At 27.2% G+C, this 27,285-nt stretch overlaps 1 protein-coding gene across 2 annotated transcripts in view; it reads left to right on the forward strand.

Annotated features, from left to right (window-relative positions):
* The window catches only part of LOC132919766 (chaoptin-like), a 200,760-nt gene that overhangs the window by 81,425 nt on the left and 92,050 nt on the right, over window positions 1-27,285 (forward strand). For both annotated transcript variants that reach the window (XM_060981587.1, XM_060981588.1), the window contains one exon: window positions 13,716-13,753. The gene's annotated coding sequence lies outside the window, so the exon portion shown is untranslated. The remainder of the gene's footprint in view (window positions 1-13,715; window positions 13,754-27,285) is intronic.

Below are 27,285 nucleotides of genomic sequence, written 5' to 3' on the forward strand. Positions count from 1 at the left end.
CACGACGATTTCTCAATTTTTCAAGTCATCTGATTATACTCAAAAATCAATTTTTGATATCGTTCATACTCGTCAACATTGTGAAGTTCTATAATATACATAAAGTATATAACACTTGTTCTTTTATTTAAAAAAAAATACTGTTATATAATTTTAAAATTATTTATTTTTAAATAGTATTTGTCATGCTTATGCGTTATGCTTTGTAGATATTTATTCATTAGGCATAATTCGATTTTAATGTTTGTTAAACGTATTTTACTGTGACTTACAAAATAAATTTGAGTCGTATTTACTATAGCTAATTTTATTACGAATTTGATAAATTGTTTTAATTTAATTTTACTATCGATTATTGTCCTTTTAGTTATTTACTTTTTCCAGGGCAAATTTATATTTGCTCTTTAAAATATTTACAAGATTTTTTTTTAAAAAGATATAGAAATCAAAATAACTGTTATTCTTTTAATACAAAAGTTGTCTTATAATTAAAATGTATAAATATTTTTTGTTAAATTATGTACAGTTATAACTTAACAATATTTAGGTTACGATTTTAGTGCCAGAATGTTACAACTTATGTCAACGATTGGCAAATTATAATGTTTAAATTCCTAAAAGCTAATAAAATAGGATACACCATTGAAAAAATTCTTCATGGGTAAAATTTCAAAATTCAAACGTTGTTTTTTTTACTTATAATAAAAATATAGAAATTTTCGGTTTCAAAAAAAGTCAACCAACATATTAACTATGATTTATGGGTTATTAACATATTTTTGAGAATATCTAGAGAGCTAATTAGATCATTATATTATTTCCTCTTTATAATATAACAATTTTTCTGTTAATTGTTACAATATATAAGTAGGCGATGGAATCGCTAAATCCTTAACATTCTATTAATAATTATTTTGTACTATTAATAGTTATAATAATCTACTACTTATATATTATTTAATTATATAAAATCAATAAAATAATGATATATTATTAGCATGACTGAACAAACTAACTTGTAGCTCTAATATATATAAATATATATATATATATATATATATATATATATATATTTTAGGTATTTTCAATTTAATAATTACTAATTACAATGTCCTAAAAATGTGGCCCCTTATGAGGACGAAATACCTGCATGTGTGGTCTCTGTATTACTAACGTACATCATAGCAAATTTGTGTTCAGTAGAACACATTTTGTGATGTTAGCTTTAATATTAGAGTAAATGTACCTATTATAAAATTTAAAGGTAAGAATATTATTTAGAAAATAACTTATGCTTTTATTGATATTATCATTTTAAAGTGAGTTATGAACATTTTAAAGTTATAATATTTAAATATTTTACATAGCTATGACTCACTTTAATGAACGTAAATTTGCTATGATGTATGTTATTAGTAAGACAAAGACAACACATGCGGGTATGGTGTCTTATGCGTTGTTGTATATAAGTGCCAATAAATGAGACACGTGTTCACAGTATAACATCGAGGCAGCGCCGTATTTAGAGGTGGACGATTACCTCGAGTTCGGAAAAAATAATAATAGGAAAATTGATTTAAAAAATTATACTATTTCATATCATTATAAATTGTATGTTTGATGGAGACATTAAGTAGCGGTAGGCATAATTAATATGTAATAAATAATAATGAATGACTATTTAGTACAATAACACTAATAATCAATCATAATATTATGAATAATATGATGGAGCAAATATGGTAGGACATGAGGGCTGAGGGGTTAAAGTATATTTTCAAAAAACCCTTTAGAATTATTTTGTATCTTAATTTGCTTCTTGGATACCTCTATATAACTGATATAAAATAATATGGTACTGGTATAATATCCATAACACCCATAACACCGGCTATAAATTTTAATTCGATCACTATTTTTTCAGCTTCTGTCGAATGATGGATGCATATTCTGAAATCTGTTATTATTTTGTATGAATTAATCAATTAATATAAATGGTAAAAAAATACACAATAATTGTTGATAGAAATATATGCTATGCGCTTCATGAATCCTAAGGACAATCACCTAACGTCGACGCACATATAAATCGTACATATTATATTATGGTGATCGTATACGACAGTACAATATTGTTAGATAAATCGATCGTCCTAAAGTAGTAGAGGTACACCGTTAACGACGTCAAATATAATATTATTATTGCCATAATATTATTGTTTCCCGCCACCGCTTCGTCCATAAATCCGATACAGTCACCCAGCCCTGGTCTCGTTCTATACATGTTTATATCTGAAACAAAAGCGGCGCCCGCGTATCGTAGACAGGACGTGCTGATATTGATATATATGTTTACCATGTCGTCCCGTCGCTGCCGATGTTTTATCTCCGGAAATTATTTCGCAGCAGTACCTATGTAATAACTAATAATAATATAATATTATATAGTACTTTTTTTGATTGTTTACAACAAACATATTATTCTACGGCCATACGCGCGGAAAAGGAAACAAATTAGATACAATAAATGCATACATATATGTATATAATATATAATATATACGCTTTGTATTATTATTATTGCTGTTATTATAATTTCATTTGTTTATTACCATCACTATTACTATTACTATTTTTTTCTTTTATTAAAATTCGATATAAACTTTACGAGTCTGGGTGAATTTTGGGATATAAAAATAGTAGGTATAATAATACTGCCGATTTATTCATAAACAATATAGTTCTAACTTTATTTATCTGCAGTTCATTTATTTGTAATGCAAACTATATTATACAATAATATTACGCGTCCGAAAATATTTCATTTTCGTTTAATATAATATTATGCAAATTTGTACAATATTATTTTCCCTTGAAAATATATTTTGTTATGTGCTCGTGTTTATAGTATATTTTATTGAAATACAGTTTTGCTCGTCTTATCTTTTAATATTAATCTGATTTATGAGCTAGATATTAGATATAATGAACATACTTTTTTTCTTTGGAATTTCATGCTTTATACAATTAATTTTAATGAATAAGCCATTAATAACTTTGTGGCCTAATCTATAAACTTAGCAGTACTCTCGTGGTTTATTTTACATTATTCATTATATTATATAGAAACATATAATTCATTGAATAATTATATTAATCATGCCAAAAATCTTTGTGACGTGAAAATGATATAGTTTATAATCAAGAAATGTATTCGTTGGATATTTTTTGTTTTTTTTTTTTGCTATTAACTTAGTTTCAGTATATTTTATTGATAAAAACAAACTTTTATTTTTAAACGAATATGAACATTTTTGACAAATTTCGAATAGACTATCGTTTAGATTTAAGTGATTTAACAACTAGAAAAACGAATACTTTTTTAAACTCTAGCAAATTAAGTTAATGTAAATGTCTTTAAAATATATAAATATGCATTTCTATTTTCGTATTTTAAGACAAAATATTATAATAATATTCCGTTGTTTATAATCAAATATTTTTTATTATAATTTAATGAAATTTAAATATCTCCGTTAGATATTTTATTTCCATAACTTAATTATTACTCTTAAATATTTGAATAATAATAAACAATATTACACTATTTAAGCGATATAATACTTTATTTATTTTTATTTAGGTTTTATTTCCTCTTTTTGTAATCATAATATTATATTATACCGTTAATCAATTTTCAAGACTGATATTAATCATTGTACCTATACCTATTATATTTTTATGATCTTGTTGTGTATTATATAAATACTATCGTATAATAATATCAGTTGTCATTGAAAACATATTATATTCTAATATACTATAGCTATTCTTATATCATTAGTAGATTAATCTATATACATTAATTTATTATTGTTATTTTAGATGATAATTTTAGTTATTGTTTTTTTTTTTTATTTATTATTTTAAACAGTTGCTGGTAATTATTTTTATTTTTTCTGATATTACTACTGACGAGATGACCTACAACATTTTAGGGCATTGTAAATCACAGAGTTAATTAGCATATTTTGTTACTTTAATAACCATGCACATATATATATTACGAAGATATTGTTTGTGCCAAGTAAAAATTTAATTCTTCAACAATTATGTGGATGGATGGTAACTGTATAACGAAACGTCTGTCGTTGCCATCCGGCTTAAGTTCGTTTAGACAAGAATAAAACAGTGGAATATACGTTGTCGGCACATCGGTGTAACTTCTCTTCACGGCATGAAAACTTCGCCGGTAAACAAATTTCCCACAAATGGAGAGTTATTATATTTCTCGAGAAGTTTTCTACGCCGCGAATTGTTTGCTGAAAATTGCAAGTGAATAATACATATTTAAACTCCGTTTGCGATTTTCGTTTCGACCATAACGATAACAATTATTACTCGCGATAGCAATATATATATATTACTTTGCGTATCGCCAACCAAAGAAAATCCACTAACCACCTCCTGACTTTAATTTAAAACTTACATAACTATTATAATTACTTATTAATATTATTTACAGGGTGATCCACCAAGCGTGCTTACTGCTTATCCCAATTTTTCATTTAATAATGAATGTTTTCAAATTCTAATTTTTGAAGTTTTTTAAACTATCTTAAAGACTATATTTTCAATTATTTAGTTGTTTGATACTATACAAGGAGACAATACAAACTTTTATGTTCAAATAAGAATCACCTTTATTTCCTTTAAATTCTTATTATGATGACTTTTTTTTAAAAACTGTTGATTTGTCCATGTATGTAAACTAAAATTTCAACGAATAGAATCGAGTTTTTAATTTGCACTAAAGATAATTAGTCCATGGTAATGAGTTTGAATGATATAGGAGCTATGATGATTTAAAAATCAAGTAATTAATATCAACTAAATCCAATATTACATATTTTGATTTATAAAACCATTTTTAATGACATTTAACCTTATTATACACATTTTTTATTAAAAAAAACTTAAACTTTACTCGTTTGATTTTCGATACAGATACATGAAAATTATCTAAAGAGACATCTCGATCTCATTAACAATTAATTGCAAAAAAAAGTGATTCTCTATGAAAACAATTTTATCGCCACGGGATACATCTTAAATAGCATAAATATCCAAATACTTGAGAAGTAATCTTGAAAATCAAAATTTGAATAAATTCATTATTAAAGAAAAAATTGGAGTGTGTACTTTTGGTGAATCTTTTTGTATATAATAATATACTTGGTGGAAAAAAGCACAACTTATTTAAAAGTATTTGTATACAGTTTTCATTATTTTGAGTTTAGATAAACTATTATAAGAGAGTATAAGTACCTACCTATATGAAATATTATTGTGATGGATATTTTTTAATTTTTTATGTATGAATGTATAATGTATAGTAATCAAGTTTGCTAGGAAAAAAGTTATTGACGGAGACAAACTCGATGAGACTATAAATGATCGCATACCGGTTGGGGTGAGGGATGAATTGTAGTGCGGCACAAATTGGAGTTTTGTAATTTTCTGGCGAAATTGTCGAATAAAATAAAACTGTGTTGAAGAGGAGGGTGGAAATAGTGCGGCAGTAGGTACTTACTGCGAAACGAAACCGAAATGAGAGCGGTAATGGTTACGATGGGGCTGGCGAGCAAGAAGATGCGTATGTATATATGTATATTGAATACACCACAGAGGCGTAATTAACAGTAAGGGGGAAACGCTTGACATCCCCCAGCGATGGCTTTGGGCGAATTATTTGTTCGGTCCTGCGTAATTTTTGATATTGTTTGTCTATAGTCTATAGATGCTGCGGAGTATAAGGACGGCGAAAGGTTAATAAAAAAAATTGTAATACAACTGTCGGCGTTGCATGCTACTGTAAAACATGTATAGTTTTTGTATTAAAATGATTATCCTATAATGATAGTAATAATAATAAAATAACAACAACAACAATACACGGGACATAAATATTTGTGCTATAACTATCCATAATTTAATAATAAAAATATTATAATGAATAAGACGTGAAAAATAAAAAAAATAATGAACCTACGTTTTTTTTTATCTAAATTAATGGGATCCATTATCGATAAATTATTGTGTAGAAATTAAGATCGGTGACGGAAGAGTGGACGTAATTATTCTGAAAGTTATCGTTATCACTCCGTCGCACATCGTTGTAGATTTAGATATATGGAGTGAAATGTCTGATGTCATTCAAAAAATTAAAAATTATAAAAGTGAAAAATATAAACTCTTTTTCAAAAATGTTCTTGCAATGATTTTAAGATGTTATAAAATAATATTTTCAAAATTTTTGATATTTTTCTTTTTAACGAGTGTTAACTGTTAAAATATAACACTACCTTGTAAAATAATACATATTTAATATAATTACCACCATCACAACCACTGTCCACTGTATATACATATAATAAGCTATTGGACTTTTAAAAGAGTTATAAAGTATCGGGACAAGTGTCTCTTTTGACGCATTTTTTAATGGTATTTTTTTTTGTTTTTCAATCTTTTGTCTAAGCGAATAATTATATTGTTAAAATGCACGCGCGCTTTCTATACATATTTAGTTATTACATATCTATGAAGGACGACGGTGGTATTTACATATAATTAACAAATTTAAATGTTTAATTTGTTAAAATAACAGTAGGTTTTATTTATAAAATATAAATAATTATATTTAAGATATAATTAAAACATTTAATTATTTTTATTAAAACAAAGAACTAATTATATTATTATAAGTTAATTTATGGTGTAAATTTAAATTTTAAATTTGTTTAAACATGTTTCTTTTTATTTTCATTATTTTTATTTCATATTTTTTTAAATTGAATAGCTGATGATGTACTCTATCGTTAGAATGTGGTTATTTTTATTCCTATGTTATAAAATCTTTATAACCTATTATACAACAATGTAGTTCGATTGAATAGTATAGACCACAGATTGTTTTTTCCAAACTGTTACTTTCATTTATATCTACCACACAGAACAGGATTAAGTTTATACATTACAGTTGACAATAGTTACTCAATTTCCATAGATCAACTGCGTTGTTAAAAATATGTTAAAATGTATGCCATAATGTTATGTTTGCAACATTTATTGTTAATTTTTTATTTATATTGATTTTTCTGATATACTACAATAAAATTCACCCGAGTAATATTTAAAATTTATTCGAATTGCTGTATGTAGTCTGTCAAGTGTTGTGAATGATTTAAATGTAAGTTTCCAATATTATATTGTTGATTATTTTTGGAATTAATTTACAAAATTTCTGTTTTGATAATCGTTGACCTTTTAGTAAATGGTTTCCGGTTCTATTAATAATATTACATCAAACCGTTTCATTTTATTATTACGGTGGCTTTGTATAACTGAATTGACGTTTCCGAAAGATCTTTTGTTCTTTTAACAATGATTTCGTTGAATCAATGACGTCCCTGGCCTATTTAACAATATACTGGAGTATGTGATTTGTTTGGAGAGGTGCGTGTAATGAAGTGCTTAAATTTGTATAATTGCATTCCATAACTCTATGGATGTGTATATGTACGTATTTATAAGTGTATCATATAGTAATGTATGAAATATTTGGTTATAATATTATATTAATACACATAACCGATGGATATATTCATTACTAAATTTTATTTGACCCATTTGTTTGCACTAAAAGAAAAACAATTTTTTTGTACATACAATGATGATTTTTATTAATGTTAGTTTGTAGTATATTCCTATTAATTTATTGAGAATATTTTGCGTTCGAGCCATACAAGCAGTTTTTTCTTCTATTGACCATAACGCCATAATATAATATTATTTGAAGTGCATTTTAATAACCAATTATATTTTATTTGCTTTATCATACATGCCTACAATATTCTTTAAATCCCAGCAAGCATGGATTAATTTACAAATATAAATAGATATATTTGTTATTAATTAAAAAATTTAATTTATTGTATTTTTTTTTTAAACTTTTTTTAACTTTTTTATTACCTATTATTATCTCTATTTTTATAAAAAAAATAAGAAAATATTATTAAAAGACAAATCTGTGTTTGATAAAGTTACTATGACATTCTGTGTCGTTCTGTGTCCCAGGGGACAGTTTTAGAACGGTATTCAACAACTGTTATATGGAACCCCTCGTGATATTTTTAGGTGAATTACCTATAATTTTTAAATCGCCCTCACCCTTGATTGAATTTTAGATAAGCTACTGACTTAATAATTCTTTAAGCCTTATACTCATAAAACATAATATGCCAATTAATATTTGTGACAAATATAATAATTTATTTTCTCCTACATAAAGTTTAAAATTGATCAAATTCATAAACAATAATAATATCATATCCATACAATATAATCGAAATTTTCATTAAATGAATATTATGCATTTTCAGTTTTTTGTGAAATGGTCTTTGAAAAATAGAGTTGTGTATGTGTATCTAATTATAATTTATAAAATAATAATAAATACTAATGTTTAGGTACAATGATATAAGTACGTTTTTTATTACTTGGATAATAAATCAACGGTATTGTTATATAGACAATTGAACTATTGAAGGAATAGTGTTGCATATTATAGCTTAGATATTATAGATACCTTCAAAATTGCACTCAAAAAATAAAGTGGATCCTGAGGTCACTCAAGGGGGGGGGGGCGAATTTAAAAAAATTAAATTACCTATTTTTATATAGCCTTTAATTTATAGGAGGCTAATTATTTGCATTATTTCACCAACTAATGCTCTATGTGTTATAAGTAGTATCAAAAAAATAAAAATATCAGCTTTCAGCTCAATTGTATAATATAAAAATAACGTAAAAAATACGGTCCAAAGGGGGGGGGGTGGCATCGCTCCCTCAACCCCCTCGTATCCGCCACTGCACTAAGTGTAAAATAATATTTATATTTTATGAAATGGATATTATTTTTGAAGTGTTCAAGCGCACTGTGGACGTAACACATTTAGGCAGTCATGTAATAAATTGTTCTTTATACACATATCAAACTTTCAATTTTCTTCGATCATTCAAAAATATTATCCACTAACAGTTTAAAATACGATATGTTTATTTTTTTATTAATTCGTACTTAGGCTTATTATTTATTAATATAAATAATATAATATATTATATACATATAAAATAGAGTATGGTTTTATATACCATAATGTTGAAGTAATTGCTTAAGTATTTCAATATTTTTTTCATTTTTAGTAATTGAATACAACTGGTTTTATTTTTTTTTAATCTATTATTTTACTACATTACTTAACATACATATGATGGTTGAAATATAAAATGTTATAGCGTAATAATATATAAAAAAAAAAGGCAGTTGTGTCTTCGTTTTATCCTCTCTGGACTGAAAAATAATGAAAAAAACGTAAAATAAATTACAGATAAATTTAGTTATATTTTATTCTTTCATATAACTGCATAAGCCTTTGTACAAGTCTTATATCCTGTATATATATATATATAATTTTGTACTATATATATATATATATATATATAATACTTATATTAAACGTAGCCAGTAAATTGGGTTGGATAACAATTGAGATTGAGATTGCACCAAATGAACCCTTCGCACACCCTCCATCTGTAGACAGAAAAAGTTTGGGTCGTTTGGTTCTCGTCCAAAAAATTGCACGCCCATAACATTCAGCAGGTCGATCAATTGCCTCATGTGCCTTCCATCTATATTAAAGAACAAAACGTTTAATCAGTTAGGTACTATAAGTCTGTGGAAATTTCAAATTTTTGAAGTCAAAAATATTTAATTTTTTGAAATTTAAAACAAAAATCTTGACTTAAATGTACATCTAATATAACATTACGTACATAAGAAAACATCTAGCATTAGAATAAAAACAATGAAATATTTTGTTATGTTTAATAAACATGTTTTAATTTTACCATTTAAGTTACACTTTGTACTTAAATTATTTTTACTTTTATAAAATAATCTTGGAATTCAATTTTAACAAATATGTTGATTTTATTATTATTTAGTTTGACCATAAATTTACTCGTAGTACGGCTTGTATAATTATTACTGAATTTTAATTGGCTCACACGTAAGACATTAATTTAGTATATTAGTATTATTATAAAATAATTGTTCATTTTACTTATTTGTATATAATTTGCTATCCGAAATGCATAGACGGCTTTCTGGTTACATCAATTATTATGTCGGGGTTGGTATTTTTAATATTACCTATGTAATGCGAATTCATTGGTATTAAATTTTATGATTTAATATTCAATCTACTACGATTCCTTACATATTATGCTATTTTACTTTGGAATTTTATCATATTCATTAATTATTTGGATAATAATATGAATTAATGGTTATTAAGAAAATTATATTATTGTCATCAGAAAATCTACTTTAATATAACAACATATAGCTAGTGTTGTTCTAGCAATTCGAACCTTTGGAAAGTATTCTTTGTGTACAGCTTAAGTATTGTTGGGATAAATCGCATTTCGTGTGGCAAAGAACTAGTTATTCTTTATAATGGTTTTGTAAAAGTATGTGTTGGATTAGAACAGGGCAAATCAGCCACTACCGGAGGTTTTTTTTTATTAATGGTATATTTGAAACAAAGCCAATCAAATACATAACTCAAACCTTTGTTAAAACACGAACAACTCTCCTTTTATTTATTTTTTTACCCAATATACAATAAAACAGAACTAAAACACGAAATAGGAAATGTGTATAAGAATGAATAAAAGTGTTTAAGAATTATTTTGAACATATAGTTATTAAATACAGTGGTGATTCCAAGAATTTTTTAAGAAAGGGTCTATTAGAGCCTTATATAATATATACAATAAGATGAAAAAAATAATAATAAATAAATAACTAATATATTAATGAATCAGGTCATTTTCTATGATTTTTATGAGAATTCGTCAATATTAAGCTGGTTATCATCAAATCTATTAATCGTAAAGATGTTTAAATTTGACTTATGGGAGTTTAAAAATTTAATTTCTCAAAATATAATACACGAAAAGGTCCTTTCACATCCAACCGAGGACATAATTGATATCGTACAAAGTTCATACATCATACACCTCTGAAAAGACTATTTTATATTTATTTTTAAAAAAAACCATGTAATGTAAATATATAAGTTGATTTAAATAATTTATCAAAATAACTTAAGTGCATAAATGTGTGATTAATCATGTGAAAAGAATATATAGTTATTTTATAAATAAAAAATAATAGCTGATTTTAAAAAATAATTATCAATGCGTTTAACTTTTAAATACAAAATTAGTCTTATAACAGTAGGTATAGGTATTTCAATGTTATTGTAAATAACAGCGGTGTTTATGTTTATATTTTCAACACTTTTTGTTTTCAATTAAATTTATTAAAATCTCTTGACCGGGACATTAAGATTGTTTCAGTAGATTGTTGAAATAAATTGACTTATCTCTCTACATATAGTGGTTATAGTATCAAAGACATATTTGTGTTAGAACCCGGAAACCGGAAGCTGATAATGGCTATTGGCGACTGCAATACTGAGCTCTGTCCCATTTCCAGTCGATGTTCCGAAAGTTTGGCCAACCCGAGGTGAATAATCACATATAATCTGAACTGTAGCACAAGCAAGGTCAATAAAGAACGACATGATATTCTCCCTAAAACACCATATTATCCGACACCCTTAAAATATAAAGTAAAAACTTTTTGTTTTTTTTTTTTACTTGGCAGTCGGCTCGCCCTCATCTCATCTCTGGCCAAAGTCCAGTTTTTAAAACGAGAGAGAAAGAGCTAGATACAGGGAAAAATAAAACGGAAAGGTATATGTATACGGATTTTGGACTTTCGTTGTGGAGGTCAACTGTACTGTAATACTTTTGGATCAATAATCGGGGTACTCATTGTTACAAGGGACATCATTGTTAAGAAATATACCTATTACCATTGCATGGTACTTATATATATATATATATAAATATATACGCATTTAATCTATGACAATATAATATACAATGTGTAGGTACCTCCCATTCACTTTTTAGTTTATATTAAAAATAATAATAAAAAATGTAATGCTTAAGTAAGATTTGTAAAGAGTATTGCCGGGGGATTAGAAAACATTAATCAACTTTACCATTAGGTTTGGGTATACATATAGGTGGGTATATGGTACCCACTCCCATTATATGAAAACATAATTATATAAAAACACACCGATGTATATACATGTATATATATATTTCCTCCATTTAGTTTTTTGACATTTCCCGTGCACCAATATAAAACTTCCATAATATTTTATTATATAACATCGTAATTTAATGATAAAGTACGTTAATATTTTTTCTTGTTAAACTTGTCGTATTATATATATCGTATACGATTTATAAAATAGACTTACTTATACGTTGTAGCGAACACACACCATTACATTTTCATTTCAAATGAGTTATCTGACCCGCTTTTATCTTATTCTAAATTAACTAGTTTTTCGTTGGAAAAAAACACAATTAAGTCTCACGCTCTTTGAACTAAACTTTTTGCTAAAGGTTGTTTCTTCTTCTAAAGAGATCGCAAATGAACACATATCTTTGAAACTCGAAAACGCTTATCGTTTTATTGTTTTATTTATTTATTTTTTTTGTTTGTTTTTGAACGCATAATACAGTGTGGACTAAAACAAACTTAAAAGCGCGTCGAAAGACAGATAACGAAAAATAAAAAAATTGAAAAGATTTTTGAGCACACAACACGATATACATTAACGTTGTAGCGATCTATCGTCGCGTATGATGAATTGCGAGCTGTACAGCCATGGATGTATATATACATAATTACACGACGACACGTCGGAGTGGAGAGTGCGTGCCTTTTCTCGTTTCCCTACGATTTAATTTCAAGTCTGAAACTTTATGCGTATAGCGTGTATACTTCAGTGTATACGTATAGAACCGCACTCTATAGGTGACGCGTGCGGAGAAAAGTCACACGAAATAAAATAATATATTATTACGTTATCGTCTTGCCGCCGCCGCCGCCGCCGTCAACACCCACCAAAAGCTACCTACCCATATGATATATAACTATAGGTATAACGTTTGAATATAATAATAATAATATACGTATACACACACACACACACTCGTATTATATTCGCACGCGAAGTCTTGTTGACAAACAATCTCTTGAATATGTAAATCATACACGCCGTTCCGATTCGAGGGTTTTCGAGTTTCACTTAGGTAATTAAGACGTACGGCGTACGTCTTATACTGTAGCACGTACGCATGTATAAATATAAACACATATATATATGTACACACACATATACCTGTGTACCTCCTTACCACCCGTGTTTATCGTAAACGCCATTAAATACTCATACCCTACCCCCTGCGCCATATCTCGTTCATATATATTCATATATACGTGTAATATACTTCAGAGTATATACAGCAGTTGAATAGTGTATAATATAACGTGGATGTGTCGCATAGTTATTATATACGTATATATGGCCGTTGCCCGCCGTTTCAAAGTAATGCACTCTTGTACGCGTGAATACAGTTCTCCGGTTGATGGCGAAATAATAATTATTACGTGTTACGAAATAATAGTTATTTATAATAATGATGATATTTTTTTTCAGTTCGGCGGCTGATGTATTGAGATTTCAACACGCATCATGTAAGTACCCAGTCGTTTTTTACACACACACACACACACACACACTCACACTCACACACACACACACACACACACACACACACACACACACACACACACACACACACACACACACACACACACACACACACACACACACACACACACACACACACACACACACACACACACACACACACACGTATTGCTATTATATATTATATCATGCAGAAAAACAAACGTGTTAAGTGTTTTTATGTGTATATAGTACTGCTATGTATACCTGTACAGAATTTCTAGTAGTTTTAGACTTTATTCTCATTATTCACATCGAACGATTTCTGTGTTTTTTTAATAACGTGAAAACTTTCGTGTTTTTATTTGATTAATTTAATGGAGGTGAGAGGTTCGCTATGTTGTTTTTTTTATATTAAAACGATTTATTAACTTTTTTTTAAAGATTATGACTGTAGTTCATTGTATATAGGTTAAGTGTAAATTGTAAATGTATACAGCGTTTTTTAAAGTCAAATTAATTTTTTAGTGATTTGACTAAAAATAACAAGAACTTCACAAATTTGACATACTGGAAAATAATCAATATAAAATACCTGTAAAATCACATACCTGTATAATATAATAATTATGTTGCGTGGGATATAAGGAACAGTCCGTTTGTTACTTAAAAAGTATTATATCCAATATAATTACGATAAAATATATTTATTTCACTTATATTTGGTAATTTAATTTTAAAATCTTGCAATTTACATAATTTGAATACAAAATATATGCTTTGTTTGTTTGATAATAATTAGGTATAGTAATTTTATTTTAGACCCAATATTAACATATATTTTTATTCAAAAATATTATCTTACAATTCAATTACGATATGGATTTGTTAGCATACAGTAGGTACCTACTGTGCGTACTAGTTAATTGAATTGGCATTGTAAATTTTAAAATATAATTTCGGGTAATTTAAATATTTGTCCTCTTGGTTTTTTTGGTAATCAATCTATCATCAAGAGGAGGAACTAGTCAAAAAAAATATCTATATATTCTAAACATACGATTTTTAGTCATAGGTGCAATTACTGTTATCGTACTTCAAAATGTATAACAATACGTTATATCAAACAGTATCCATGTCGAAATAAATAAATTATGTATATTATATACGTGTATAATAATATATCAAACATTTCTAATAAACTTTGACAATCAATTATACGAACACAATGTGATTTGTGCACAGGCTCAATTGACTGTTATATAGACCTTTCAATTCTTGAAATAAGTCAAATATTATTTTATTTATTCAGTTATTCAAAGAACAACTGACCTATGAAAACTTTACATATTTTGTTTATGCTAATGTTTCGACGCCAATAAGTTTCATACGATCGCCGGTGGCTCGTTATAGAATGAGTTGCATATGAAGTATTTTCGTATATGTATTTATTTTTTCAATAGAAATCGGTATCGGCCAAACCTAATATGGGGCGTGGCGATATAGTGCAGGATTTTTTGGTTAAAGGTTCTTGAAGAGCAGCTTATATATTAATCTATACACTGTAGGTAGGTGTTATAGGAACAGACCACACACCGAGTGCAGTGTTAGCGTGATATTGATGACTGATGAGTGATGAAATTCCGGTGTTGTAGGCGGCTGTGACTCCACGTCCACGTCGATTTTGTCAGTTGTTATCACATCGACGGACGATCGTCAAATTTCTGCAAGGACCATGACGGGTCTGATCCCTAAAACTCTGTTAGCAACGCTTACACACATACATTATATATATATATAATAGGACGTGTTATGTAATTATACAAACGGGACGGATAGTTTCACTCAATAATCGCGGTCACTGATAAAGCTCATGTACCAGTATATAATATATATAGATATGCATAGAATATAAAAGTAATAATGGAAATTCTTACGGTAGTCTCTCAAATTCCTACGCGCAAGCGTAACATAGGTATATAACCAGGATATATTATGTCGTCACCGCAGCTGACGTTATGATAATATTCCTAATAATGTAATACGGTCGGTTCACGGTATACACTATTATAGTATATACGGAGTGATTCGTTCAACTTGCTAAAACGAAATTCGTTTTCTTGTATTTTGTAAAAAAATAATTACTCATATACCATTATAATATTATAGTACTTCAGTGTACACTTTTAGAAAAAAAAGATATTATTTTTTCACGATTTCGTTTTTTACGTATTTATTTATTTTAACTACAAGCTATACATAGTTTGTATTTCGCAATCAGATGCTAGACATTTATTAAATATCGAACATAAATGGTTTTTTTTTTTTAAATTAATAAGTTTTTAAAGTTTCGACACGTGCTCCATATAATATACGTTCAATATGTTTTATAGCTTTGTACCTACCGTAATTTTATGGCGCGCATCTGAACTTTGTGAAAAAAGTGTTACAAACACTTTAAATTATTTAAAAACACAAAATCCAACATAGGAAATTAGTTTAGCATGGATCGTCCTGTATATACATTGCACTCGTATACATAATGCGGTGCTAGTGTTGTACAATATTATAACGACGATACCTACGTATAATATATTATAGCTAGATGCGAGTTGTTCCCGGCTACGGAGTACAATTTTTTTTTTTGCGAAATTTATGCGAGACAGTGCTGGCGAAGGGGAGGGGGCAGTGTCGGATGCTTCGTTGGTCGATTTTTAATGCGGTCTCTAGTTGTGCCGCCACCGCGCCTGTTTACGTCTTTGTGAACTTCCTAACGAGTTTCTCGGCTGATTTACATGTAAAACGCGATGTAAATCATTACATATTTGGCTATTTTATACGGTCGAATTAATATGTATACAATATATAGAACACCATCGAAGTAAATTGAGTGCCCGCAAATGTACCTCTGTATAATATAGTATAATGGTATATTATATTTTATACACTATATGTAGTATTGTACACAGTTTGATTAAAATAATACAATATATAAGTAACGCATAGTATATACATCAGCAAAAACTACCATAGCGATGATATTACAGGAAAAGTCAGTTGCAAACCCCAAAAATAATACAACAAATTCGTCTAAAATATTCTTTTTTTTTTGTAACATAATGTCTTTATCTATTACAATAATTGCAATTAATGAACATTTCCATTAATTTGCATACAATTATAGATAAAATGGGGGTTATCAGTTCTAGAGCAGAATATATTGCCAGAACCCAAAACAAATATACAAGAAATACATTTTTCAATTATTAAATAATTCATTAATTTTTAAATTTGTAGAAAATTATAACATTTGATGTTAAATAATAATAAAATCAATAGTATCTACTTAAACTTAATGTACTTTTAATTTTTTACGGTGTAAATTCAATATTAATTTGCTGTAACATTACTACGACTTTTGAAGTATAATAGTATAATACTAATACCCGACTGACGTCGATCGATTGCTACCCGCCGTGCAATCAACGTTGATCACAGACTGATAAAATATATATATTCTACAACGATTATAACTCCCCTCATTTATTCGAATATATATTATTATATTATAAACGCAAAAATAGTATAAACAAATTTATATTTTTTTTTTACAAACATTTAATTTTAAATAAAAAAAAATAAAGTTCTATATTTTGTAATTTTTTTTTATATGTGTACCTAAATTTAAATTAAATTGTTGACATTATTGTTGAATAATTACAAATCTGTAGGGTCCTAAAATTTGTTTTATGGCGCCTCTGAAAACTAGTTTACTGAGTCAGGGTACTAAATCCAGCCCTGAGTGCGATAAAAAAATAAATATAGTTTTTAGTACCAATTTACTGTTTGTTGTATACTGTATACAATAATATACTGTATTCGATAATTTGTATACAGTATACAAATTATCACCCATCAATTGTGTTGTTGAGAATATCAATTATTATTATAATTTGTGATACCATAACTACATTTTCAGGAATAAACATTAGACTATATTAATCCACATAGATATTGTTCTCCATGCTTAAAGTTAAAATAAAAACTATTTATCACTTTGTGTAAAACAAAATTGTATACGATTTTATAAAACAATTTTCATTTACCAATTAGATTTATGCATGGCTCTTTTTATGAACTACACCAAAATATTTTTTTTTTTTTAAACATAAAAATTAATATCACTTTAGCTACGGCCACTAATAATTAAGGCTCACAGTAAAAATGCATACGTCTGCAATATGTCTCAATCAATAAGTGAAAACTCGTAGCCGTTTTTGACGACAGTGAAGATTTATTTTTTTATGACGTGTGAGATTGTGTTTTAATTCGATGTATTGATTACACAATAATAATTGTATTACCGTTGTATTACGATAGATGTATAACTGTTTTCGCCTCAATAAATAATACTGAAAATAATCAATAGATTGAATAAAAATATTTAATAAAAGTTAATTATATTTTTCGAGCATGCCTATGGAAACTGATTTAAAAAGTTAAATAATGGTAAATTATAATATATTTGTATGAAGCTTGACAGCGTTGTGAAGAAATTCGATCGATTATTTTTATAATAATGCAAGCATAGTATAGGAATAACCGGTAGATTATTTTTATGTGCCATAAAATTCTGTTTTATTTAGTACATTTCTTAGGTATCTAATATTAATACCCGTATGGCCGTATGGGACAACTGAAACAAATAATTTATTGCGTCATTGGGTTTACAATGACAAACATCCCACTGCGTAGTTGTCGTGTTTTTAGGTTTATATACTTTTTTTGAAAAACTTAATGTTATAAGTGCAATTTCCGAAAGTTAATGTTTCTAATAAACGTATTGTAACATAATATAATAACAGTGTAGTGATCAGTTACAAAAACGTCGACCATTTTAAAATAGTCAGTTTTATTTTATTTATATAATGTGTGCTAAGATGTATAGGTATATAATAATATATCATCAGACTATTTAGAAAAAAACGTGATTAAAAAAAAAAGTGTATTGACTGATATCATCATTGTTCATATTATTTTCCAGTGATTATTTTTCAATAAAAATGAATATCGAACAAAATAATCCTAAATCCGATAAAAATAATAATATTATAAGCGGTCGTATTTTATAAATGGCTTAATGCGTATCTCCGTGAAATTTATTCTCGGCTATAACAATGGAAACAATTTTGAATCGAAAATCGTATCTCCGATAAAATATAGAAATTTTACAAAAATTTCTATTAAAGTGTATTAAAAAATTCTTTGCTTACACAAAACTGACACATTTAGTACTAAACTATTACAAATGTATTTAAAATGAGTAATAAATACATTTTGACTAAAATACTCGATTAAAAGAAACAAAAGATATTTTTCTTTTTGTAAAATTTGCTAAACAGGCTGACGAATTATTGCGGGTTGTTACACAAAGGAAGCAGTCAATCTCAGATGACTCGGTTACCCTCATCCGATAACCGAAATCGAGGCGATAATAATATATTATCATAATACATGTGGGCCGGCAAGATATTGCCGACGACAACTGTCACACAGTCACGTCAAATTATTACGGGTTTGTTGTCGGGTGGCAAATATCGTTACGCACATGTTGGTCGGATACCGAATTCCCCTGAATAAGTTTTAGGACCTCGTCCCGTCTTCACGACCCGCCACCCAATTCGTCGGACCCACACACTCTAGTACATTGTTCCACGACAGAACATTTCACATAAACAATAATATTATGACGTCCGGAACGCGTTTGTCTTCGAAACACGCACACACCTCCCGCAGAGGTCGGATTATTATTATTATTATTACTATCACTACTATCGAACAGACCGTTTTGATTATTTTTATTCTTAAACTTTAGCTTCGTTTTTATTATTATCGTTATTATTTTTTTTTTACGTATCCGTGTGCGACCGTCATCCATCGTAGAGGATTGTAAGTTACACGCATAAATCGACAAATTTATCGGGATGCTCAAACTAGCTAACGATAATATTATGTCTTCTACGAATATTGTTGCAACTCTATTTTATCGTATTACTGCCAGTCGATACACATTTGCCATATGATATTTACTTTGGTTCATGCATAATGACGTACATTTTCTTAGAATGCTATTATAAGATATGCGTTTTAATTGGTAATGAAAATAAATTCAATATTTATAAACGAGCAAACTGCTTTATCAACCAATGCGCGTTCACTAGTTTGCAGTTGGTTCAATGTACAGCGTTTTTAATCACGTTTTAAAGAGTAATATATATGAATGAAGTTTTTTTTTACACTTGTATTACGTCTTTAATTCATAATCCTTTATAAATTTATAACTTTGATGCTTTACTGATTAATAAATAATAATCTAGGAACACGACCAAATTCATACTAAACACATTGATTATTAATGATATGTTAACATTCCGTTAATTGAACTAATTTCCATGTAATATTTAAGAGAAGATTAGAATTTGGTCGAAACTTAATAGGGTGTTCAATTTTAGTAATACTTCTCGTGTTAAACGTATTTTACTTCAAATAGTTTCTATTCCAACGTAATAGTTAACATAAATTGTGTTTCGCTATTAACTTACTTAAGAGTGTTATACTTACGCTTTTGTATTAAAAATAACATTTAAAAAAATATCTTAAATCCACAGAATCAAATTATTAAAAAAAAATGGGTAGAAATTAACTGCTTTTTTATATAAAAATAAAATGTATTTTATGTAAGTTTATACTATGTTTCACGCCTTTTGAGAGTATTTAAAAAATTAAAAGTTTTTTGAAACATCATTAAAATAAAAGTTTCTTATTTGAATAACTTTATATTAATTTCAATTTAATTTATTAATATTATTTACTACTATTCAATCAATATTTCTCATTTGAACATTTTTTTCATAATTAAAACTATTTTAAACTTTATGTATCTATTGTATATATTTATATATATATATATCCAAAATATTAAAATATAATAACTGCATTTTTTTAAAAATCAACATAAAAATGGTCGGATTCACAAAGTTAAAGATGTGCTAAAAACTATTTTTACTTTCAAGAACTTATTACTAGAAACAATAAACTATAGATATGCACTGGCGTGCGTGGGTATCCAGTATAACCACGCGGGTGTGATTGGATTGAAATCGAATTTTCCCGTTGATATTCCCACATGTTTTTCCACAGTAAATTACTCTTCGGATAAACTTATACAGAGAAATAAAATATAAAATCGGAAAAGATTGCAGTAGACAAGTTTAAAATGTATTATCGCTAAACTATATGCAGTACTAAACTACTAAACAGTATTCTAAAAAATATTTTTGGTTTTTTTTTTTGTTTATATCCACATGGTTGACACGTTAACCTACATTATGACCACTTGAGTAGATATAAACCTACTCACTTGAGACACGATATTTTATAAATAATAAAGTAACGTACACAAACGTTTAAGTATTCATTAGAGTTTGTATATTTGTTATGTTTGTCAAATAGTTATCGTATGTTACCTAACCTAACCTAATCTTACCGTTTTTATGTGGGGAATTTACTAGAAATTATTTGAAATGAGTCCATATTGGCAAAGTGAACATCTAGACGTATTGACGTGGAATGCAGTTAATGTGTGTGAGAAAAATGGTAAGTTTGTACGTGTGTACGTGTGTTTTATTGTTGCAATAAATATCATGAAAACGGTTTTATTAAATTACAAAATATGGACATTTGTAAGATAAAATGTATTTAATCTTTATAATATTATTTTTATACTGATTACCGTTTAATTGTTACTATATGCGGTGATTTTATCATTTTATATTTAATACAATTTTAATATTTTTCTATAACAACAATAAAGCATTATGATGGAAGAGCATAGTATTTTTGGTCGTTAAACGTAAATATTATTATTGATACAGCATCAATGGCAATTTGGCGGCGGCCACAGTTATTTTTTTATTTTATTCTATGACCGCAAACGGGTATTATATGTAAATAAATAATTTTCGTAGTAAGTGTTCGTTTTATTTTGCTTATTTTCTTATCATTTTATATAATTAATGATGTGCGTAGTACCTACTTATATTAAGGGTGAGAAAGCTATTTATTAAGTGGTAAAATATAAGCAATTTCTAGTTACGGAACTTGGACGTCGTACGACAGGTAACATTGGGTTTTTTTAAGTAAAGAATGCTAGAAAAATAATTTTAAAAATATTCTGTTTATACAATCATACTTCATTGCAACTTGTATTATATGTTTGATTCTTTCAAATAAAAATATATTATTATTTATTTATTGATAATGTATATTATTTGACAAAAAATCATGTTTCACGGTGCTATAAGTAGACGTTTAAGATAGACTACAGTCGTGCATTTGTTTTTATGTTTTTTTTTTTTTAAGTATAGTTTCATCAAACTATAATGATAATAGGTATTGTTATACAATTCACAATAATTAAAATGAGAAAAAAATATAAATCAAATAATTATATATAATATTATGTCTATAACGACTAAATGCAAATGTATAAATAACTGAGAATGAAATGAATTCATTAAAGTTTTTTTGTGTAATGAGAATATTGTAATTTGAATTCCAATTTTTAATTAAATATTTTTTGTACACGTTTTATTAAAATAAGCACAGGCAGTACCTAACCATTAGGTTGGGTTATTTTATTGAATATTATTATCTTACCGTGTTTTTTCAGTTAATCCATTACAAACTGTATACAGTAGACATCATTTGGCCACAATTCTAGTTATTAATAAATTCCCTAATATTGTTCTATATTTTTACAGTAACATAATATTAATGCATTACTATTTATTTTTAATTCTTATTGTGTGTTCAGTTTTAAAATAATATACCTATATTAAAGCAATATATTTTAAGTACTTATTTTATAGAGATTTATTTCTCAGCAAAACTAAAAATGTTTGATATAAATTTAATTACTTTTTACGACTTCAAATATTTATCGGTTCCAATTTGTATCGCATTCTACTTAAAAATGTGTATTCTAAAACTAAATCTATAAATATATATTTATATTTGTACATTATTAGTTTAACCCACCCACATATTATTTATTAGAATAATAATATAATACGATTCTTAAAATTTATGTGCACTTTAAAGTGGTTACGCACATTAGAAATTACATTTCATGTGGTACATGTCGCATGCGATATAAAATTTCAATATATATATATATATATAAATAATACGATTTTTATGTGCTTTATATTTGTTATGTATATTATTTTTTACATATAAATGATTTAATATTATACTTCAATATTTTTTTTACATTTTGTATATCGTTAAATTCTCGTGAATTAATTCCATAGTAATGTACAAATCTGTTAGGATTTCATCATATTGTCATTAATTATTATTGAAAATCATTTTAAATAAATTATAGCTAAACTAATTAAAATTTTTTTATAGTATAGCCAATCGTATTTGATCTTAAAATAATGAATGTATAATTACCGTTTGTAATTTTTATACATTTATATTATATAATGATCTATAATTATTAAGATGAAAAATTGCTTTTATGTCCTGAAGGAATAGCTTTAAGAAAAAATAGTCTGAATTAAGTTATAAATTTGTATACCTTTCTGATAGAATTAGAAAATATGGGTTTTTAAAGAATATAATATAATATTAATATTGCAAAATTATTTATTAACAAATCGTGTATACAAAATATTGTGTTTATACTCGTATGTAATAAAGTTACGTTCATTCAATTTTTTTATATTTTCTCTTACCATCATTAAATAAATACATTCAAGTTTTTGAAATATTCTTAATATAAGTATATATCATTTTTTTCTCAGCACAATTATATAATTGACAATACATTTGTAGGATCCGTTTCCATCTCTTATAATATGTAAATATATTTTATTCAAAAAGCTAATGAGCACCACTAAAACATACGGTATATTGATACGATGTATATGTACCGGACTGTCGATTACTGTAGTAGTTTTACAACGTGTTTTCTTGATTTATAAGTTAAGCGTAGTTGAGATAACGAGATAGATACATAAATACCAAAAATAGATTTAAAAATACATTTAAACTTGTATAAAGTATATAAACTGTTTAAAAAAATGAATAATGCATAATTTTATTAGCAAACAGATAGTATATTTTAGTTTGAACAGTTTATAATTATAGTCAAATGAAATATTATAACAAGTTATTTATTTGAAAAGTTTATCAATTATTATTACATAACAAAAATAGACAATTAGTTTAATAGACACAACATCCATGAACTATTATTATATCAAAATACATTTTTATTCTTTATTTTGGGTAATATTATTTAATTTTTTTTTTAATTATAATTATTTATTTATTTGGAACTTCTAATTGTTTGAATACACATTTATACGACAAAACAAAAATAAATAAACTTTATTTATTTTAAATCTAAGTGGATATTATGATAAGTCAATAATAAATTATTTGAATTTTGTCTATTACTTATGTTCTGTTTTTTTTTTGTTTCCATAACACATTTAAGAATATTTATTGAAAAATAAAAATAAAATAAAAAGATATTATTGTAGAATACTTATGTATCTTTTAGAATTTACTCTATATAATTTAGTTACAAAATAACTTTAATTAAACAGTTTTTACTATTATTTTAAGTTTTCATTTTAAATTACAATAAAATACTGACAATGTCAGTCTGACATGATTTTGTTTTAAAAATAGTACTTGATTTTAGAAAAAAAATTGTCGTACCTATGAGGTTTGAAACCGTATAAATGGTATACTTTTACCAATCTAAAATAATAGTATTCATTAAAAGGAGAACATTAATCACGTGCAGGTGTATAATTAATATACCAAAATTGAAGACACATGAGATTTTTTATTCACGTGTGAGGTATTTGTAGGCATTATTTTAATTAAGTCCTTTAGGGTGTATCTATTTATAATTTGTTATTATGGTCTAGGAAATGTGTCATACAATTAAACTTGAATAGTTGCATGTCAATGATTAAAGGCTTGTGACAGATTAAAAGCCAACAGCTGTGCGTAATGTAACAGAGGAAGAGACTATTATAGTGTATAATTATACAAGCTGCAATACTGGGCGTATGATATATTCACAAAATATCTAAAGATTACATAGTACTAAGTTAGGAGCTTTATATATTGTACACATGAAACCTAATTCGATTATTGCGAGTAATTCAATTAACATCGTCTTTGTAATTAAATAATGTAGAATCACGATGTCCATTGTCTACTTTTTTTTAAAAATATGTTTTATAATCGTTTTAATTTTAGTTCGGTACCTATTTTATATCGTTTGGTCGTACTGCACTTTAATAATAATACTTCGCTATTACTAATTCGAAAAAGTTGTTATATTTATGTAAAAAGGTATCGACCGTGTTGACTATTACCTATAAAAGTAGTTTTTAGTTTTAGTAAAAAAAAGTATTGAAAAATAGTGGCGATGACATACATGTCTGAACTTAATCTTTTTAATTCGTTTAAACATAACTTTTTATTGCGAATAGCTTTTTCAAACTTTTCGTGCTTGAATATTTTATACATATAATAATACTACTTTACTCAATCGATATCGGTTATACCTAATCCAATACCTATGTGGATATAAGTTTACTTTGTTTATAATTAATTTTTTTTTCACTCAAACAAGCTTTTTTTATACTGTTTTTATCGCTACAAAATGTTAAATTATGATTTTTAATAAAATTGATAAAGTTATTTTGCTCTTTAGCTTTCTTGTGTACACACTGATTGGTTTACGTATCTGAAGCAGCAAAAACAAATGCTCTTAGCTGTATTAGCTATCAGTTGTCTTCTTGATCATCATATTGTGATAGACCGCTTTTTCCTGATTTTCTCAATTTCTTAAAGTAATTTTTTTTCTGTTCTACAGCATTAAAAAAACAATTCAATATAAAAGTCCACATTTTCCATTGTAGTTCATTTACACTTTGAGTGTTTCTTTTGTCTTAGTAAATTGAATCTCGTTTGAATAAAGTTTGGAGGAAAGGAGCGATTCACTTTTTATAAACACATTTAAATGTCACGCCACATAGACGTGCGTAGTGCGTAGGAATTTAAATAAAAACCTTTGTGGTTAGCCATTTTTTTCGTATTTTTTTAATTACTCTCGCCTTTTTGCCAACACCACTTCTATATTCCGTCCTTCGTAAAGCTTCCGCGTGGAATATTCATCGTCACACGCAAAGAGTTCATTCAAAGGCTCACCGCTACTGGGACGTGCGATATATTATACTTACTTTGTTGAATGTGTATTACTCAAAATATATATACTTGCGGGTGTATTTGTGTAAGAGAAGTTTTAGTTCGCTGTTGTTTCAGTAAATTAATTATATTTCCTGTCACGTGAACGTAGCCCATGCCCAACGAATTGTACTCCACGCAGCAGGCGTCTGTGTGCTTGTGTGCATAAGGGATTTATACTAATTATAGCGCATTTGATTCCATGTTTCAAAAAAAAAAAAAAAAACACATCGATGACAAACATACACAATGTTAGTGTGCTATTCGCAGGTCAGTTTGGTAACAAATAATCGTTTATGCGTGATTACAAAATATTATTATACAAAAACCACGCTGCAGAATTAAAGAAACCTATACTGAGTGCAACCAAGATCAAAGAATTATTAATTTTTAAATAAGAATTGTAAGATAGTGGCTTAAATACTAAAGACAGTATGCTATAATTTAAAAAACATACATCTTTATAATATTTATATGGAAGCAATATTTCATGTCGTGTGGACTATCGGGGCCGACAAAATAAATGCGCACCAGCATGTTAATGATACTATGTAATAAATAATTGCTTAGTTTAAAATAAAATCGCCAAACTAAAGAAACTGTATAATTAATAGAATACCATATGCACTATAATTTAATACCTATAATAATGTGCAAACTTATCCAGCCCAATGCCTACGGACTATGTAGTGATAGGGGCTCATATAATATGTAAAGCGAGCCGAAAACAACACATGCTGATTACCGTTCCGTGATATACTCAAGAGTCGATAGCTAGGGACTGATTATTTGTAGTATGGGATGTGCGCAATGTAAAGGTGTTGATTCAATCTGACTTTGTCAATCTGAACTTCCAAGGACCGTATTTATCTTCGACGTCGGTTACTTGTTTTCTCCGGCGATATCGTTGTAAATATTTTTTATTGAGTGTGACCATTCTCCAGATACAACAAACAAACTGTTATTTATTATAATATTTAAGTGCAATTTTTAAAACGAATATCTATCATTGCAATAGTGTATAAGTAAGGTATAACAAAAAAGCATTGTTATCTGTGCTGGTATCTATAGTTAAACGCACGTCTACCGTCATCTCATCAGTGTCGTCGGACTTTGCATCAGTTTTAATAATATACTGTTTTGGCCTACGTCAATCGATACGCCACGCAAATATCATAATCTCGCAAACAGTTGC

Source organism: Rhopalosiphum padi, chromosome 2 (genome assembly GCF_020882245.1).
Source record: "Rhopalosiphum padi isolate XX-2018 chromosome 2, ASM2088224v1, whole genome shotgun sequence".
Taxonomy (NCBI): Eukaryota; Metazoa; Arthropoda; class Insecta; order Hemiptera; family Aphididae; genus Rhopalosiphum; species Rhopalosiphum padi.